The sequence below is a fragment of the Enhydra lutris genome, unplaced genomic scaffold (assembly GCF_002288905.1).
Source record: "Enhydra lutris kenyoni isolate GAN:26980312 unplaced genomic scaffold, ASM228890v2 scaffoldscaffold90, whole genome shotgun sequence".
In the NCBI taxonomy this organism is placed as follows: domain Eukaryota; kingdom Metazoa; phylum Chordata; class Mammalia; order Carnivora; family Mustelidae; genus Enhydra; species Enhydra lutris.
This window is the reverse complement of record NW_019154174.1, coordinates 1305849-1324158: the sequence shown is the minus strand read 5'-3', so window position 1 is coordinate 1324158 and position 18310 is coordinate 1305849.

The following is an 18310-nucleotide window of genomic DNA, read 5'->3' as shown; positions in this document are numbered from 1 at the left end:
TGGGATCGAGCCCCCCATCGGGCTCTCTGCTCAGCAGGGAACCTGCTTCCTCCTCTCTCTCTGCCTGCCTCTCTGCTACTTGTGATCTCTGTCAAATAAATAAATAAAATCTTTAAAAAAAATAAATAAAAGGGGCGCCTGGGTGGCTCAGTGGGTTAAGCCGCTGCCTTCGGCTCAGGTCATGATCCCAGGTCCTGGGTTCGAGCCCCGCATCGGGCTTTCTGCTCAGCGGGGAGCCTCCTTCCTCCTCTCTCTCTGCCTGCCTCCCTGCCTACTTGTGATTTCTCTCTGTCAAATAAATAAATAAAATCTTTAAAAAAAAAAAAGAAAAAAATAAATAAATAAATAAATAAATAAAAGCCATAGGAAGAGCAAGTGCAAAGGCATGAGGTAGAAGCATGCTTCGGGGCATTCAGGAAGCAACAAGGAGACCCATGAGTATCACACAGGAATGCCAAGAGGGTGAGTAGTAGGAGATGAGTTCAGAGAAGCAGTGAAGAAGGAGGGTCAGAAATAATGGCAGAACTTACACGCCATTCCGGCTCTTACTCTGAGTGAGATGGAAATCATTAAAGGAGGGACATAATTGGACTTGGGGGCTTTTTGTTATTATTCTGTATGGAATACCTAAACATACAAAAGTAGAGAGAATAGTACATGAACATTCACATACCCATCACACAGCTTCATCTCCGGTTCACGCTGAGTCATCCACACCTTCCTCACCACCAGAACAGATTATTTTGAAGTAAATCGCAGATATCTTACCATCTCACCTATACATATTTTTATACATATGTATAAATAAAACATAAAGGCTCCTTTTAGAAAACCCACAACAAAAACATCATCACACCTAAAATAATGAGTAAGTCCTGAATATTGTAAACTATTTAGTGTTCAATAATTGTCCCAACTGTCTTATCAATAATTTTCATAGTTTATATGAATCAGCATCCAAATAAGAAGAAAGAATCACATTTATTAAAAAAGCTCTTGAATCTATTTTACTCTCTAGGATTCTCTTTTTTTCTTTCACTTTTATTGAGATACAATTGATGTACAGCACTGTGTAAGTTTAAAGTGTACAGCAGGGATGCCTGGGTGGCTCAGTTGGTTAAGCGTCTGTCTTTGGCTCAGGTCATGATCCCAGGGTGCTGGGATCGAGTCCCACATTGGGCTTCCTGCTCAGCAGGGAGCCTGCTTCTCCCTCTGCCTGCTGCCCCCCTGCTTGTGCTCTCTCTCTCTCTGATAAATAAATAAAATCTTAAAAAAATAAAAAATAAAGTGTACAGCATAGCGATTTGACCTATATAAACTGTGAAATAATTATCACAATAAATTTAGTTAACATCCATCATCTCATAGAGATGTCAAAAAAAAAAAAAAGGAAGGATGGAAGAAAGGAAATTTGGGTTTTTTTTTTGTTTTTTTTGGTGATAAGAACTTTTAAGATTTACTCTCTTGGCACCCTTCAAATATACCTATGGCTGTGGTAACTGTAGAACTGTAGTCATCATGTTGTACTTTCATCCCCGGTATTTCTGTATAATTTGAAGTTTGTTCCTCTTGTCTACCTTCCTCTATTTCCCGTACACTCCACCCCCTGCCTTGTAACCACAAATCTTATCTCTTTTTTCTATGAGTTTGGTTTGGTTTTTGTTTATTTTTAGATTCCACATATAAGTGAAATCATACAGTTTTTGTCTTTCTCTGACTGACTTATTTACTTAGCCTAATGCTATCAAGTTCCATTCATGTTATTGCAAATGGCGGGCTTTTCTTATTTTTTGTGGCTGAATAATATTCCACTGCATATATAAACCACAACTTCTTTATCCATTCATCTGTCAATGGACACTTGGGTTGTTTTCATGTCTCATCTATTGGAAATAACACAGCAACAAACATAGGGGTGCAGATATCCCTTGAATATAGTGATTTCATCTCCTTTATAGTTATACCCAGTAGTGAAATTTCCAGCTCATGTGGTAGTTCTCCTTCTAATTTTTTGAGGATCCAGGATTCTCCTTCAAATCTATGTTTCTGTTTTTTCTATTGAAAAAACTGGTTCATTTGTCCTATAGAGTTTCCTACCATCTAAATTTTCCTGCTTATATCTTCACGGTATTATTTAACATGTTCCTCTGTATTTTTTTAATAAATTGGTAGTTATATCCAGAGACCTGATCAGATTCAAGTTTACTTTTTTGGGGGGTGGGGAGAGGCAGGATTATTTCATCGATCATGTTGGGCACTTTTGTTGGAAGATGTATGATGTTTGATTGCCCCTTGTGTCATTATAAAAGCAGCTACAAATGATTTTTTGCCTAGATCTGTTAATTCTTTAGAAATTTCAAAGTCTTAACATTTCAGGACACCTGGGTGGCTCAGTGGGTTAAGCCTCTGCCTTCGGCCCAGGTCATGATCCCCCGGATCCGAGCCCCGCATCTGGCTCTCTGCTCAGCGGGGAGCCTTCTTCCGCCCACCCCCACCTCTTCCTGCCTCTCTGCCTACTTGTGATCTCTCTCTGTCAAATAAATAAATAAAATCTTTAAAAAAAAACCCAAAGTATTGACATTTCATTTTCTCCTTCTTTCATTAGCTGGAATATACAGATATGAAAAGTTTCCTACATCAGCTATTTGATGACCCTGCACAGTCCAGGCAGAATATATGCCTGGCTCTTTCCCTTTATAAATTTTCAAAGTAATGCATTAATTCCCTAGTGCATTCCTTCTCTATGGCCACATAGCAAGTTACCTACATCGTGGCTTAAAACAAGGCACATTAATTATCTCACACTTTTTGTGGCTGAAGAATCCCAGCCTGCTCAGCTGGGTCTTCTGCTGCAGTCTCTCATCAGGCTGTGATCAAGATGTTGGTGGGTGCCGTGGTCCCACAGAACGGCTGCACTGGGGAAGGATTTGGTTCTGAGCTCACTGACTTGGTTGGGGAGGGGATTACACAAGGGTGTTAACACTAAGAGGCAACCTTTGGGGGCCACCCTACGGTTGTCCTGCCACACCCAGCAGCCTCCAGAGGTGACTGTTGAGTTTCATTTGTTTGCTCAGTATGACCCGGATTATTTAAATCTTTTTTTTTTTTTTTAAGTAGGCTCCACGCCCAACATGGTACTTGAACTCACGACCCTGAGGTCGAGAGTCGCATGCTCCACTGACTGCGCCAGCCAGGCGCCCCAGTATGACCTGGATTATTAAAGCATAAAAGGATTATTCTTGGCTGCTATGTGGAAACTACAGGGCAGGGAGCATGCTGTAAGCATTGCCACAGCCTCATCGTTTGCTACCTCAATATTAAATAATATGACTTAAACATCATGAGACAAAGGCTGTGAAAACAAGCCCCAGGTGAAAAACATTACCCACCTGGAGCACCTTCTGGTGGCTGTTACTGTAAAACCGCATCTCCAACAGAGCAGAACCAGGCTGCGGACAGGACGCAGCCCGGAAGACAAGCGGGACTTAAACCGGAGGACCCTGGCTCCAAAAAGCACTCAATGAGCGGCCTGACTAATCTGCCAATATCGACCAATCAGAACGAGGCCCTTCCAACCAATCAGGACAAGGCCCTACCAACCAATCAGAAGGAGGCTTTCTTTTTTCTTTCCCCCTTATTAGCATATTGGAGGGGAGTGGGAATCCTGAGCGGGAGCTAAATTCCCATTCCACCGACTACTGTGTCCGCCCTGTTAGTAGTGCCGTATCTTCCTTCAGCTGGGGCGGGAGCCTCAGTAAAGCCTGTGTTTTTGATTTTTGGGGTCTGGTCTCGTTTCAGTCATTGTGGAGCCCCAAAATCTGACTTCAGGAACAGTACTATGTAAGAGTAGACAGTTGGCTGCTGCCATTTTTTTGTTGTTGAAATGGTTATTGTTCCATATGTGATTAAATTCTAATTTTTTATTTTTTTAAAGATTTCTTTTTGAAGATTTTATTTATGTATTTGACAGACAAAGATCACAAGTAGGCAGAGAGGCAGACAGGGGTGGGGCAGGAAGCAGGTTCCGGGCTGAGCAGAGAGCCCCATGCGGGGCTCGATCCCAAAACCCTGGGATCATGACCTGAGCCAAAGGCAGAGGCTTAACCCACTGAGCCACCCAGGCGCAGTTTTAATAAAACTCTAGTTTTTAAGGCCAGATAATTGTTGGCTTTTTAAAAGGCTGCCCGGCCTGTTGCCGGCTGTGGCCCCACACTAGCCAGAAGGGTTTTGTCTCTCGGTAGACCGAGCCAAAGGAAGGTCTCCTGTTTTCTTTCCCATCATGAAACTGTGATTTCAGGCCACCTCAGTAAGCAATTAAGTAGCTTCAAAAGTGAATCTGACTCATTAAACACTCAGCTGTCTGAGAGGACTTGGTCCTAAATTAAATCGGCCCCTCCTATTCTTTTTTTAAAGTGTAAACAATGTTTATTAGGGTTTTTCAAGCTTTTTTTTTTTTTTTAGGATTTTCAGGTTTTTAATTATATGAGTGATATATGTAATACTACTTTTTAAAGATTTACTTATTTAGTTTAGAGAGAGAGCGCGCAAGCAGGAGGGGCAAAGGGAGGGAGGGAGAATCTCAAGCCGACTCTGCACCCAGCCCGGGTCTTGATCTCATGACCCCGGGGTCCCCACCTGAGCCCAAACCACGAGCTGGATGCTCAACCTACTGATCCACTCAGGCGCCCCTGTGAAAATACTACTTTTTTAAAAAAAGTAATAGAGCAAAAGATAAAATTAGCCTAGACCACCCGACCTCTCTTTCCTCCCTTTTGTTCTGGAGGTAATCATGATCAACAGTTTGGCATGTATTCTTGTAGAACTCTGTCTTTGCATTTACATAAATATATACTAGTTAAAATGAATTCTTTTGTTTTATATGGTTTCTATGTATATAATGTTATATTTCAGGCATTGTTCTGCAACTTACTTCAGTATCTTCAAAAGTGAGGAAACCTGGGAGGAAAAGCCCAGCACAGGGAATGTAATCGATGAAACTGGAGTATCATCATACGGTGACAGATGGTAGTGATGAGTAGAGCATAATGTATAGGGTTTTCAAATTGCTATACTGTACACCTGAAACTAATGTAACATTGTGTGTTAATTACACTTCAATAAAAAAAATAATAATCATTAAAAAAAATAAAAGGGCATATAACAACAACAACGAAAAAGACTGACTCATTAAACACCCAATTGTTTGAGAAGACTTGGTCCTAAATTTTCTCACACCCAGCACATTATGTCAGCTACCCCTGAAAGATACACCCAGAATCTAACTACTACTCACTACCTTCATGTCATTCACACTGGTCCTTGCTTCAGCTCTTTCCTTCCTATGATCCATTGTCAATAATTCTTATAGAGTGAGTCTTTTCAAATTCCGGTCAGATATACCCAGAATTACTGAAAGCAGGGACATGAGCAGATATTTGTAAACCCACATTCATTGTAGCATTATTCACAATAAGCAAAACCAATGTCCATTAGCAGATGAATGGATAAGCAAAATATGTCGTATATACATACAATGGAATATTACTCACTCTTAAAAATGAAGAAAGTTCTGGAGCACTGGGGTGGCTCAGTCGGTTAAGTGGCTGACTCTTGATTTTGGCTCGGGTCATGATCTCAGGGTCATGGGTTTGAGCCCCACGTCAGGCTCTGTGCTCAACAACAGTTCTGTTTCTCTCTTTCCCTCTGCTTCTTCCTATGCTCTCACACTCTCTAAGGTAAATAAATAAAATCTTTTTTAAAAAGGAAGAAAATTCTGTCACATGCTACAGCGTGGATGAACCTTGAAGACATTATGCTATGTGAAATATGCCAGACATAAAAGCACAGATAGTGTATGATCCCACTTACATGAGTAGTCAAATTCATGGAGTATTGTAGAAAATTGGTAGAATATTGGTTACCAGAGCTGGAGGGACAGGGGCCTGGCTAATTATTGTTTAATGGGTACATTACTGTTTAATGAGTTTCAGTTTTGGAAGATGAAAAAGTTCTGGAGGTGGGTAGTGATAATGGTCAAACAACAACAACATGAACATATTTAGTGCTGAACTATACACTTAAAAATGCTTAAAGTTGCGAATTTTATCTTACATATATTTTATCACAATGAAAAAAAATACATTTAAATTTTTCATGACTCAGGACTGAAGTTCCTACACTGGCCCTCCTCCATGTTTTGTCCCCCCTCCCAACTTCCTGCATCCCCCTCTTCTCTTAGTTCACGTCTACTCCAGACACACTGGCCTCTTACAGCTCCTCAAACACACCAGGCTTGCTCTCTGTCTCAGGGCCTTTGCACTTGCTGTTCCTTCTACCTGGTGCATTCTCCCAGATATCTGCAGGGTTAGTTTCCTCAATTCCTGGAGGGTGACCATCCTATTTAAAATTCAACCTCCATCCAATCTCCTTTGGCCTGCATTTTTTTTCTCCAGAGCAGTTCTTACCATGTAGAAAAAAGACTGTCTTATTTACTGTCTGTCTTCCCTCACTAGCATGTAAGAGTGTTATAGTGTTTTCAAGTTTCCAAGCCACAATCTGACCTTTCTCAGGATTCCCGGATGGAACTGAAAACCTCAATGGCAAAGTTGTGAAGTTTGTTCCCAGATCATCTTCCCTAGGTAAAGGTGTCCCGGGAGCAGATTAAATTTTTTCTCTGGGCCAGGGCAGAGAGAAAAATGGAAAGGTGTGTGCTCCGAGTGACCAGGTGAACCCTGAGCGCCAGCCTGGCTGCGCCCTGTGGGATGTGGGCTCTGTGGTTAGATTTCTGGGAACAAAGTGAAAACTGCCAGGCTTGGCAGGGGCCAGAAGCTTTTGAGGCTGGCTGGAAGGCAAGGCCAAGCAGGGACAACCACACTCCTATGCCCACAGGGCAGAGACAAGTGGGCAGGCCGGCTGTGTCAACACTGGGCACCACGGGGGTCATGGAGAACCAGGGCCCACTCGGCTGCCATGCAGTTGCAGACGGCCCAGGCCAAGCAGCAATGGAAGCCCTATGTCACCAGTCTACCTGACGGCTTATTTTCCAGAGAATCAGGAAGTTGATTTTTATGTGCTATTTGCTGACTTTTAAACATGGGCTCAAAAATTATTTTAATCCCGTGTGGTCTGACAAAACATGTTTGAAAACTGGATCTCCCCCATTCCCCACACACTCCAGTCTAGGACGACCAGTTTACAGCTCTGTGGTTTAGCAATAGGTATGAGAACGCCAACCTTGGTTGTCGAGAAGCCTGGTTTTTCCATGGTTTGGACACATTCCTCGACATCTGCAAATCTGTTTATCTGTAAAATGGGAATGAAAATAGAACCTGTCTCATAAGATCGTTTGGGAGGATGAGGAGATTTAGCATACATATGCCTGGCTGGTAGTACCAGAGTTCCATAATGCTAGTTGCAGTAATTAGGGTGGGAGGACAGAGGGCCTGGAGGAATTTAAGGGAGAGAAAGAAGAATAATAAAAAGGACAGCATGGTGTCAGCTGTGTGTTGTGGTCAGAGGCAGGGGAGCACTGAAACATGCTATGGACTGCGGGAATGAGACCCGGAGATCCAGGCGTCCGCTTTTGATCCATGGACGCAGACTGCCAACCAAGCCAGAGCTCCCGCAATCGGGGCCTCCAGACCTGAAGGTGGCGCTGCATCTCCAAGAAGCTGTCTGTCTCAGAGGAAGATACACGTCTGAAGCCGCCACTTCCCATCCTGTACTTAGACACCTCCCTCCTCTCTTTGAGCCTGACTGTGGGATTTTACATCTGTGCTTGTCTTAGCTTATCTTCTTAATTTGTGCCTGGACTGTCAAGATGCTGTTAAAAAAAAAAAAAAAATACTAACTGTTCCTTCTGGTTCCTTTTGTAGTTTGGATAACATTTTCACCAGAATCAGGAGTCTCTCAGGCGCAAGCAACAGAAACCCCAACCCAAGATGGCTTGAGGAAAAAAAGGGAAATGTATAGCTCCAGGCATCTACAAGTTCCAAGGGTAGGGCTACCTTCAGGTTGTGCTTGATGTGGGTCACATGACCAAGCCAGGACCTAGATGACCTGTCATCTTTCCAGCTGGGATTCATTCCTAATCAGCCTCTTCATAGCCGCAGCTCCACGTCTGAACAACTCAGAAGCCAGTGGTACTCCAAAGGAGAAGTCCCAGTATAGACTTTCACTGGCTTAATCTGACTTGTGTCATGTTCCCTCCTTTGAACCAATCAGCATCCCAAGAGGAGTATAATGTGCTGATCACTGGGCTGGGGCTGTCCCAATCCTGAATGGGCTGGTGATGAATGAAATGAACATCTAAAAATATCTCAAAATATGGCTGAGGGATGAGGAAGTGGTGACGACCCTAGAGCTAAATCAGGTGCACTTGCCTGAAGAAGAAAGAGTGGATGATCAGTGCCTCACTCCTTCTGAAAAGGAAAAAAAAAAAAATTACCTTATTTTTTATGCAAAGTTTTGTTTAAATAGTGGTTATAAAGCACAGCATCAAACACCCCATTGATCACCAGGTCTGGTTTGGCTGATCTTGGATCCCCTTTCCACAAATACATTCACCTGATTAAAGAAAGCAGAAAAACTGTTCTTCTACAATAGTACATAAATATACTATATAATTGGGAAAGTACTTAGAGACTCCCCAATCCAATCATGAATCCATCCAGACATGAATTCATCTAACTGTGCCATACGTCTTCAACTAGAAAAAGTCTTTTTCTTCTTTAATTTGGCCACATAATCCATAGTTCTTAACACCTGGTGAAGGCCCACGAGGACGTCCTCTGATATCCTTAAGACCAGAGCCCCAGTCCAAAAAGCCCCAAGTTCAATCTTCACAAACTCAAGCCAACTGAGAGAACACAACTCTCTTTGTTCACAATTGTTTATAATACATATCTTAAAATTGGTTAGCCTAACATCACCAGTCCATGGTTCCTAGACACCCCAATGCCAGCTCCTCCCACACTGGACATCATGACTCAGAGAAAGACACGTCACCTGTACAAAGCTGCCCACAATAATACCATCCTGGAGAAGATACATCCCAATAATGTCCACAACCAGAAACTGGCCAGGAAAACCCAGGGTGTGAACCAAAAGGAAAACCCTCCCATATAACATGGATTGGGTTGAACCACATAAGATTGCCATTATGTAGGTCAATGATAATAAAATATTAACAATTTCATATGGTCACAACTGAATCTACTAGGGCAGTGGTTTTCAAAGTGTGGTCCACAGACTTAAGGGGTTGGGGCAAAGACCCAGTCAAGAGAAACATAAGATCAAAATTATTTTCATAATAATACTAAGGTGTTATTTGCCCCTTTCTCCATGTTGATATTTGCACTGACAAAAGCAGTGCTGACAAAAGCAATGGTAGGTAAAATTATGTGAAATTGTATTTCCTTCATTTATGCCAAGGAAAACACATAAGGCAACAGACCGAATACAAAAGCAGATGCCAGAATCCAGTTGTCCTTTATTAAGCCAGATATTAAAAGAAATTTGCAAAACTGCTAACCAATGTCATTCTTCCCACTAATATTTTTTTGTTATGACAAATATTTTTCATAAAAGCATTTTAATTACATTAACATGTAGTGGGTTTATTATTTATATATATATTTTTAAAGACTTTATTTATTTGACAGAGATCACAAGTAGGCAGAGAGGCAGGCAGAGAGAGAGGAGGAAGCAGGCTCCCTGCTGAGCAGAGAGCCAGACGCAGGGCTCGATCCCAGGACCCCGGGATCATGACCTGAGCTGAAGGCAGAGGCTTTAACCCACTGAGCCACCCAGGTGCCCCTCCTTATGGTATTTTTTAAATTTTACTTGAAGTAACTAATACTGTACACAGCCATCTGCTGCAGCTAAGTACACAGGCTCTGGATTTAGACTCTCTGGGTTCAAATCCCAACTCTGACATTTCTAGTTGTGTGACCTCGAGCAATTACTCTACCTATCTACACCACTTTCCTCATCGGTAAAATAGGGATACCTATTGAACCCCATGAGGTTTGAAGTCTGTGGACATCCATATACATAGACTTTGTTCTTGTTAAGTGCTATATAGTATTCCATAGAATAAACATGCCACATTTTATTTTATTATTTCTCTACTACAAATAATGGCAACAATAAACTTCCTTCTACTTGTAAAGGTTCACAGATTTAGTGTCAAAAATCTTCTTGATTGACTCATTTTCTCCAGCAGGGCTCAGCCTCTAGAAAGTTCAGTCTCTCTGGTAGACAGAAGAAAGCCCTCCCAAAGATGCCTATGTTCTCATTCCCAGAACCTGTAACTGTTAAATTACATGGCAAAGGGGAATTAAGATTGCAGGTAGAATTAAGTTGGGGTGCCTGGGTGGCTCAGTGGGTTAAGCTGCTGCCTTCGGCTCAGGTCATGATCTCGGGGTCCTGAGATCGAGCCCCGCATCGGGCTCCCTGCTCAGCGGGGAGCCTGCTTCTCTCTCTCTGCCTGCCTCTCTGCCTACCTGTGATCTTTCTCTGTCAAATAAATAAATAAATAAATAAATAAATAAAAGAATTAAGTTAGGCAATCAGCTGGCCTAGAAATGGAGAAATTATCCTGCGTTATTCAGGGAGGCCAAATGCACCCATGAGGGTCTCTAGAAGTGGAAGAGGGATACAGAAAGGAGAAAACTAGGGGCACCTGGGTGGCTCAGTGGGTTAATCCTCTGACTTCCACTCAGGTCATGATCCCAGGGTCCTGGGATTGAGCCCCACATCAGGTTCTTCCCTTAGCAAGGAGTCTACTTCTCCCTCTCACTCTCCCTCTGTGCTCTCTCTCCCTCTCAAATAAATATATAAAATCTTTTAAAAAAAAAGAAAGAAAGGAGAGAACTAGACAGATAGTACAGGAGAAGGGCTCAGCTCCGTATTGCTGGTTCTAAACATAGAGGAATGGGTCGCAAGCCAAGGAATAGAGGCAGTATTTACAAGCTAGAAAAGGCAAGAAAATAGATTCTCCCTTAGGGCCTCTAGAAGGAACACAGTCCTCCCACTTCTTGATTTTAGGGGTGTTGGATCTCTGACCTTGAGGACTGTAACATAATAAATTCATGTGTATTAAGCTAATACATTTGTCCTTATTTGTTAAAGCAAGAGAGAAAAGGAATCCAGTCTCTCTCGAAGGTGGGATGGAGAAGGCTAACTTTTGGAGTTTGCGAAGGGTGTGTGAACCATGTGTTGAGGATATTGTCAAGAGAGTGGCTGAAATGATCTTCCTTGGAACGTGACATGCTGAAGAGAAGAGAGGAGGAAAACAAGTGAGGACAGGAGGAAAGGGGTGGGGGGCCTGGCAGTGAGTGGAGGCTGAAACAGGGGTGCGGTGGGAGTCAAGGGAGGAAGCCCGGAGGCCCCACTCGCCAGGTAGGCTGTTTGAATTTCTAAGGCAGAGGCGGGGCCTTCAGGGAATGGCTGGGATCCAGGAGTGACCTTGGAGGGGATGGCTGAGTCAGAGAGAAGGAGAAGGTCACACTGGGAGAGAAGAGGTGAGCTAATTCCATCTCATAGGTCCGGTGAGGTTCAGGGACAGTTTGGGGGAAATCGCCTGCAGGAGTCTGTCCTTGCAAAGCTTCTAAAATCCCCAGCTGGCCCAGAGGGCAATCTGCGGGGGTGCGGGGTTGGGGGGGGGGCGCGGGTGCGGAAGTGACAGGGGTGCAGTTCGTTGCCTGCCTGTGCTGCGTCTAGGTACACCGTGGGGGTAGGACCGAGTGGTTAGGGTGTATGTAGCATGCGATGTGCTGGGGGAGGACAACCGGGTTAGGGGACCCACCTGCACATATTGCGGCTTCTGTGGGTGCCGTGGGGGTCCGGACGTGCGGAGAGTGTGGAGTGCGCACGTCGGCGGTGAGGGTGTGGGGTGTTGTGGGTACGTGGGGGTGGCACGTGGGTGCGAGTGGGTGTGCCGGACCAGAGCTGGGCGGCCCGGGCCCTGGACGCGGTGGTGGCCCGAAGTCGGCGCCACCAAGCTCCGCCCGCGGGCGCTCCCGGGCTTCCCGCCCCATAGGCTGCTCCCTCCCCGTCCCCGTGGCCGCGCGCGCTCCCAGCCCCGGCGCCACAGCCTCCCCGGCCACCGCCGCCGCCGCCGCTGTCATCCTCGCTGTCTGGAACCGCTGTGGGAAACAGGTATGACAGCGACCCCGGGTGAGCGCAGGGGGCGCCCTGCCGTGGCGCCTTCCCCCGTGCGCTCCGTCAGCCCGCCTCAGTTTCCCTGGGTGGGTGGGGGCGCCCGGGCGCCGTGGGGACCGGCCTGGAGGCACGGGGGGAGGATCGCCTGGTGACAAAAACCTTGGAGCGGGAGGCGGAGGGAAGGGGAGGACCCGGGGAGTCCTAGGAGGGTCGGGGTGCCTGAGAGGGCGGAGAGGGCCACGGTGTCCTGGGTGCGGAGGGGCGGGGTGAGCTGTGTCCGGGAGGGTGACACCCGTGAAACCCGTGAGCGCCTACACACCGCCGCGTGTCGTCAAACAGAAGGGCGAGACTTCAGCCTCAGAGCATCCTGGGCCGTGGGCCTCCGTGGTGTTCCCATTTCACAGACGGGGAAACTGAGGGGCAGAGGGTGGCCAAGCTTGCTGGTGTCTGGGTGACAATTACTGAGCCCAGAAGTCTGACCCCAGAGCCTGCATCTTGGCCTCTCTTGTCAGCGGCCCCTGGGGGCCCCAGAGTTGGGCCAGGTCTCTGCGTGGCCCCCTGCTGGGGAGGAGGGCAACTCCCAGCTGCCTGCTGCCTCTCCCTGAGAGGGGCTTTGTCCTGGGAGTTCCTGTAGTCCTAACTTTTCTGCGGGCCCAAGCAGGGGATGGTTGGGAACGGTGGGTGTGTGGGGCGGCAGGGAGCAGGCCCTTCCCACCGCAGCATGGAGGGAGAAACTGAGGCACAGAAAGTTTAGGCAGGAAGCAGCAGAGCTTCTCCCACGGGTGAGAGGCACAACAGCTCCCTCACTTCATCCCCACCAGGGAGCCAGGTCCAGAAGCCAACGCTTGTCTCAACCAGCAGAGCCCTCCGAGAGTCCACTGGGGGACTTGTGGAAATGCCCGCCTGAGGGTCAAGCATCCCCATGGCCCCCACCTGGCATCCACAGTGACTCAACCTACCTACTCACTGAACTGTGATTCCAGGAGGAACACAGGGACCCGTCCACCCAGCCCTTTTGGCTGTAACCTTCCAACTCCTACCCTCCCTGCTTCCCGGAAGTAATCACCTTCGTAACTCGGGGTGTTCCTCCTGGACCTTTCCTATACCTATGCAGTCACATATGTACATACCTACAGAAAATATATAAAATGCTTAGTGATGTCATAGGCAGAATATTTAACAGAAATGGGATAATCTATCCATATTCTGCAACTTGCCCCCCCCATCATTTCATTACCCGTGTTGTGCATATAAATCTAACTTGGTCAGAAAAATTAGGGGGCTTGGGGTACCTGGGTGGCTCAGTTGGTTAAGTGGCTGCCTTTGGCTCTGGTCATGATCCTAGGGTCCTGGGATCCAACCCCTCATTGGGCTCCCTGGTCAGCAGAGAGCCTGCTTCTCCCTTTCTCTCTGCCTACTACTCTGCCTACCTGCTCTCTCTCTCAATCTCTCTCAAAAAAATAAGTAAAATCTTTTTTTTTTTTAATTGGGATTTAAAAAAAAAAAAGATTTTTTTTATTTTAGAGAGAGAGAATGGGAGGGTAGCGGGAGGGGGCAGAGGGAGAAACTGTAGCAGACTCAGCGATGACCCATAGCCCAGAAGTGGGGGCCTGATGCTTGACCGCTCCACCACCCAGGTGCTCCACAGGAGCTGTTTTAGATTTCAGCTTTTTCTGTAAGTTAACATCTCTGGGTTAAGTAAGATTTTTATGCTTTGTCCTAAACTAACTTCAGAGGATCTCTATTTGCAGGCCAACATCCTCTCTTCTCCATTGCACACGTGCTCGAACGCACAAATGTGCACAGGGTGCACACACATGCACATGCACACACCTTGTGTACCTGCGTGCCCACGTATACATGCTTTCATGCAGGTTTACACGATACACGCACATGTATTCACATGCGCGTGCACTGCACACAAGCACACCCACGTACACAGGCGCAGGTGCACATATGCACACTTCTGTCTGTAGGCAGACAGAACAAGGACAAGCATGGCACCCCCTCTACCTGCCGTCTCTACTAAGCCCAGAGGCCAGGGTCTGAGGCATGCCGCAAGCTCTGCCTGTCCAGGCTCCAGTGGGCAGAGTTCCCAAAAGGGACAGCCTCCAGGGATCCTCTCTGGATGTCCCCAGCACTGCCTTCACCTTCCAGTAGGAGCCAGGGTAATTAGGAAATGTGGCTGGCAGATGGGAATGTCCTGGGTCTTATTTGTGTCCCACACACTTTCGCGTTCCTGTCCCGGGGGTGAGCGTGTCAGTGTGCGTGCGCTGGAACGTGTGTCAACATTTTGGTGGAATGCCTGAACACAGCCGGCTGGGGAGAAGCTGGAAGCAGGTGGAGCTCGCTTTACCATCCCACCGCTTCCTAGCGGGGGTGGGGCCCTCCCCCTGCATGAGCCTCAGCTTTCTCATCCGCACCCGGGGTTGAGGATGGGGCACCCTCCCCAAACTGCAGAGCGCATCAGTGGGATGACGAACCAAAACCCTCACCCAGGGCATCATCAGTTCTCGGTAAGCAGGAAGTGTCGTCCTGGACACGGGAGACCCTGAGATGGTCCCTGGGCGGAGGTGACGCTCCGAGTCACCACTGGGCCGTCATTTCTTGTGCACACCCCGAGGCCAGGCTGGAGAATCCTGAGTGCTGAGTGGGCTGGAGGATGAGATTCCTGGTTGTTGAGCACCAGGCTCGGCTCAGAGACACCCGGAAGCAGCAGGTGAATTGTGCTTCCCGCCCTGTGCGAGGGCACAGCCATGAAGTGAGTCAAGGTCCCCATCTTTGAGATAAAAGAGACAGCAGAAGTTGCCAAGGAGGCCTGTGGGCAGCTTTTGGGAGGCCCATCCCGCCTTTTACATTTTAGATTACTCTCAAATTAAAAAAAAAAAGTAGGAGACGTCACATAAAACTCTGTACGTCTGGATCCCTCCGAGAAATCGGAAAAGCAGACAATTCCAGGCCCAACATTCAGCTACCCCCTTCTTCGAGGGGATGGGCAGCGTCCACATGGTCCCCACCTGGCCCACTCCTCATTTGTAAAGAACAGCATGCCACAAAATTCGACTCAAAACCTAGACTCACAGCCGGTGTCTACATCTCAGCCCAGACACAGACGAGTGGTGTGGTCTCGGGGAAATTGTTTAGCATTTTTGTGACTCCATTTCCCCAAAAGGAAAAGTGAGCACTTGCCTCAAAAGGTTATTTTAGGCATTAAATGAGTCCACAACCTAAGCCTCTTAAAACATTGTGTGGTATACAGGCCACGCTAAGCGTTGATAATGCTGTTAGCTCTTAGCCACCCAGTCCCTGTGATAGCAGAGTTTGTACTCCCGAGTGCACTTGATACAAATAAACAATCTGGAAACACAAGTGAGGGAGGAAGAAAGAAAGGAAAGGAATGCTTTGAGCCCCTTTTTCAAATAAGAAGCTGCCATCCTTGATATTTTTTCTTCCCAAAGACAGGAAGAGGACAGCTTTTCAGGGAAGGATACAGAGGAGGGGATTCTAAGGTGGGTTTTGAAGGATACATAGGAGTTTCTCTGGAGCCGTACAGTGAAAAGGCTTTGCCCCACAGAGGAGACAGGAAAGGACCTTGAGATCACGATGATGGGGCTTATGGCAGGAAAGGGGATGAACATTTTTTGCGCACCTACTGTGCGCAGCTGTTCTTAATCATCACCTCGCTGGGGGCAGTGCACACCCTCACAACACCCCTGGCAACGAGGTCTGTGATCCCCATTTACTGATGAATCAGAGGCTCAGCGGGGTGAGCACTTGCCTGAGAGCTTGCACAGTGGGTCAGTGGGAGAGCTGGGGTCAGACCCAGATATGTCTGATTCTAAAGCCCGTGCAACCCCTCTGAGCATTGTTTCTCCTCGTAAAGTGGAGATAGTCCTATCAAAACCTACTGCACAGGTTTGTTGTGAGGATTAGATGAGAAAATTAAGGCACAGACCTCGGCACGCGACCTGGCAGAGAGCAGTTGCTCTGTTATTTTCCTTGGAACAAAGTCTGTGTTTCTCCAGACCTCTCAGCCTCACTCATACCAGTTGGGGGAGTCCAGGGAGCAAATGAATGGCCTGGGCCAGCGGGTCTCAAAGTGTGGTCCGTGGACCAGAAACATCGGCGTCAGCATCAGCTGGAGCTGGTTTGAAGTGTGAATTCTCAGACCCACCTTAGACCTATGGAATCAGAGACTGGGGCTGGGGCCCAATATTTTACAAACTCTGCAGGTGATTCTATGGGTGCTGCAATTTTCAGGATCCCTGGCCTAGAGGAAAGCTTCAAATGAGACCCCCTTCAGCCAGCTGCGTCCACCTCCCACTAGAATTTTCTCCGCAGGAAAGTCCAAAGCTGGAGGACATGTCCTAAGACAGAAACGTCCCGCTCTACACTGGGCAGTTCCTGAGTGGCCCAGTGGAGTTCCTGGGCTTTTATTCTTTGGAACTTGCTCTCCTTTCTAGTTTTACAGCCTCTAGTCTGCCCACCTTGAGGGTCTGGGGCAAGATTTGGCTTTTAAGGAGCTGAAAGTAAGAGATAACCCCAGGCAGCTGAGGACCATTTCCCCGCCCGCCAAAAGCCTGTTATTAGAGACCCTCCTGTGCCTGGGGGCCTCGGTGGGCCGTCCCTTCCCCCTCTGCCCCCTTGAGAACAGAAGTCCAAGCAGGAGTCCTGAGCGGTACTCTGCAGCAAGAGCCATTAAGGAAGTCCCAGGTCAAGTGACAGAGAAATGAGTCCAGGTTGGGGACAGTAACATACTGTAGAGGACTCCAGTCCAGAAGCAGGCTCCTTTCATGTGTCTTCTTTGAAGCTCTAATGAAGAGTGGGAGGCATTCAGGGTGCCTGGGGGGCGTAGTCTGCCTTCGGCTCAAGTCATGATCTCGGGTCCTGAGATCAAGCCCCACATCGGGCTCCCTGCTCAGTAGAGAGTCTTCTCCCCATTCCTCTTTCCCTGTCCCTACTCGTGTTCTCTCTCTCTCTCTCTCTCCCTCTCTCAAATAAGTATTTTTTTTTTAAAAAGGATGGGAAGCAGTTTAGCCTAACATGTGGAAGCATGGCCTTGCCTTAAAGATCAAAGTTGCTGAGACTGCCTACTTAAAAATCAGTATTTCCAAATAAATAAATAAATAAATAAAATCAGTATTTCCTGTATGACCCAAACCAAAAGCACCCATCAGCCTGCATATCAAACTAGTAAAAATAATAATAATAATAATAAATCTATCACTTCTATGGCAAAGAGTTAATTTCATGGATAAAGAGCTCTTACAAATCAAAAAGCAAGCATCCCATCCAAAAAAGAAAAAAAAAAAAAAAGAGAAAAAGATATGATTTGGCTGTTCGCGTAAAAAGAAGTACATAGAAAGAAGCATAAATTCAAACAGACGAAAAGACACTCAACCACGCTTCAAAAAAAAAAGAGAATGGCACAGCTAAACCACCGTGATTCTATTTTCCACCTGCCAGATGCCTGGGTAATGCTCCATGTTGGTAATGGGGGTGGGGGTGACAAGCATGCTCCAACTCTGCCGGTGGGAGCACAAACTGGGGTACCCTCGGGGCAGGGGGAAGTTAGGAAACTGTTGACATTTAAGAGGCCCATACCTCAGGGCTCTGCAATTTCACCTGCAGGAATTTACCCAGTGGATATGTTTGCATTGGGCACAGCATGTTTGAGCAAAGATAGTCAGCGTCGTGCATAAGAGCAGACAGCTGCAAAGTAAACACCCATCAGAAAGGAGCAAAGTCCAGTAGGTGTGGGAAGAGCCGCACAAGAGAATACGGTGCAGGGCGCCTTGGTGGCTCAGTGGGTTAAAGCTTCTGCCTTTGGCTTAGGTCATGATCTCAGGTCCTGGGATTGAGCCCTGCATCAGGCTCTCTGCTCAGTGGAGAGCCTGCTTCCCCACTCTCTCTCTGCCTGCCTCTCTGCCTACTTGTGATTTCTCTCTCTGTGTGTCAAATAAATAAATAAAATCTTAAAAAGAGAGAGAGAGAGAATACGATGCAGCCATTCACAAAGAAAGCAGTAGCTTCCTTTGTGAATGGCTGTGGAACCATCTCCCAGATCCATTGATAAAAGAGAAAGGCAGGGTACAGTACAGTATAGCACTCGGCCATCTGTGCGCAGAGTCCCTTTACAAAAAGA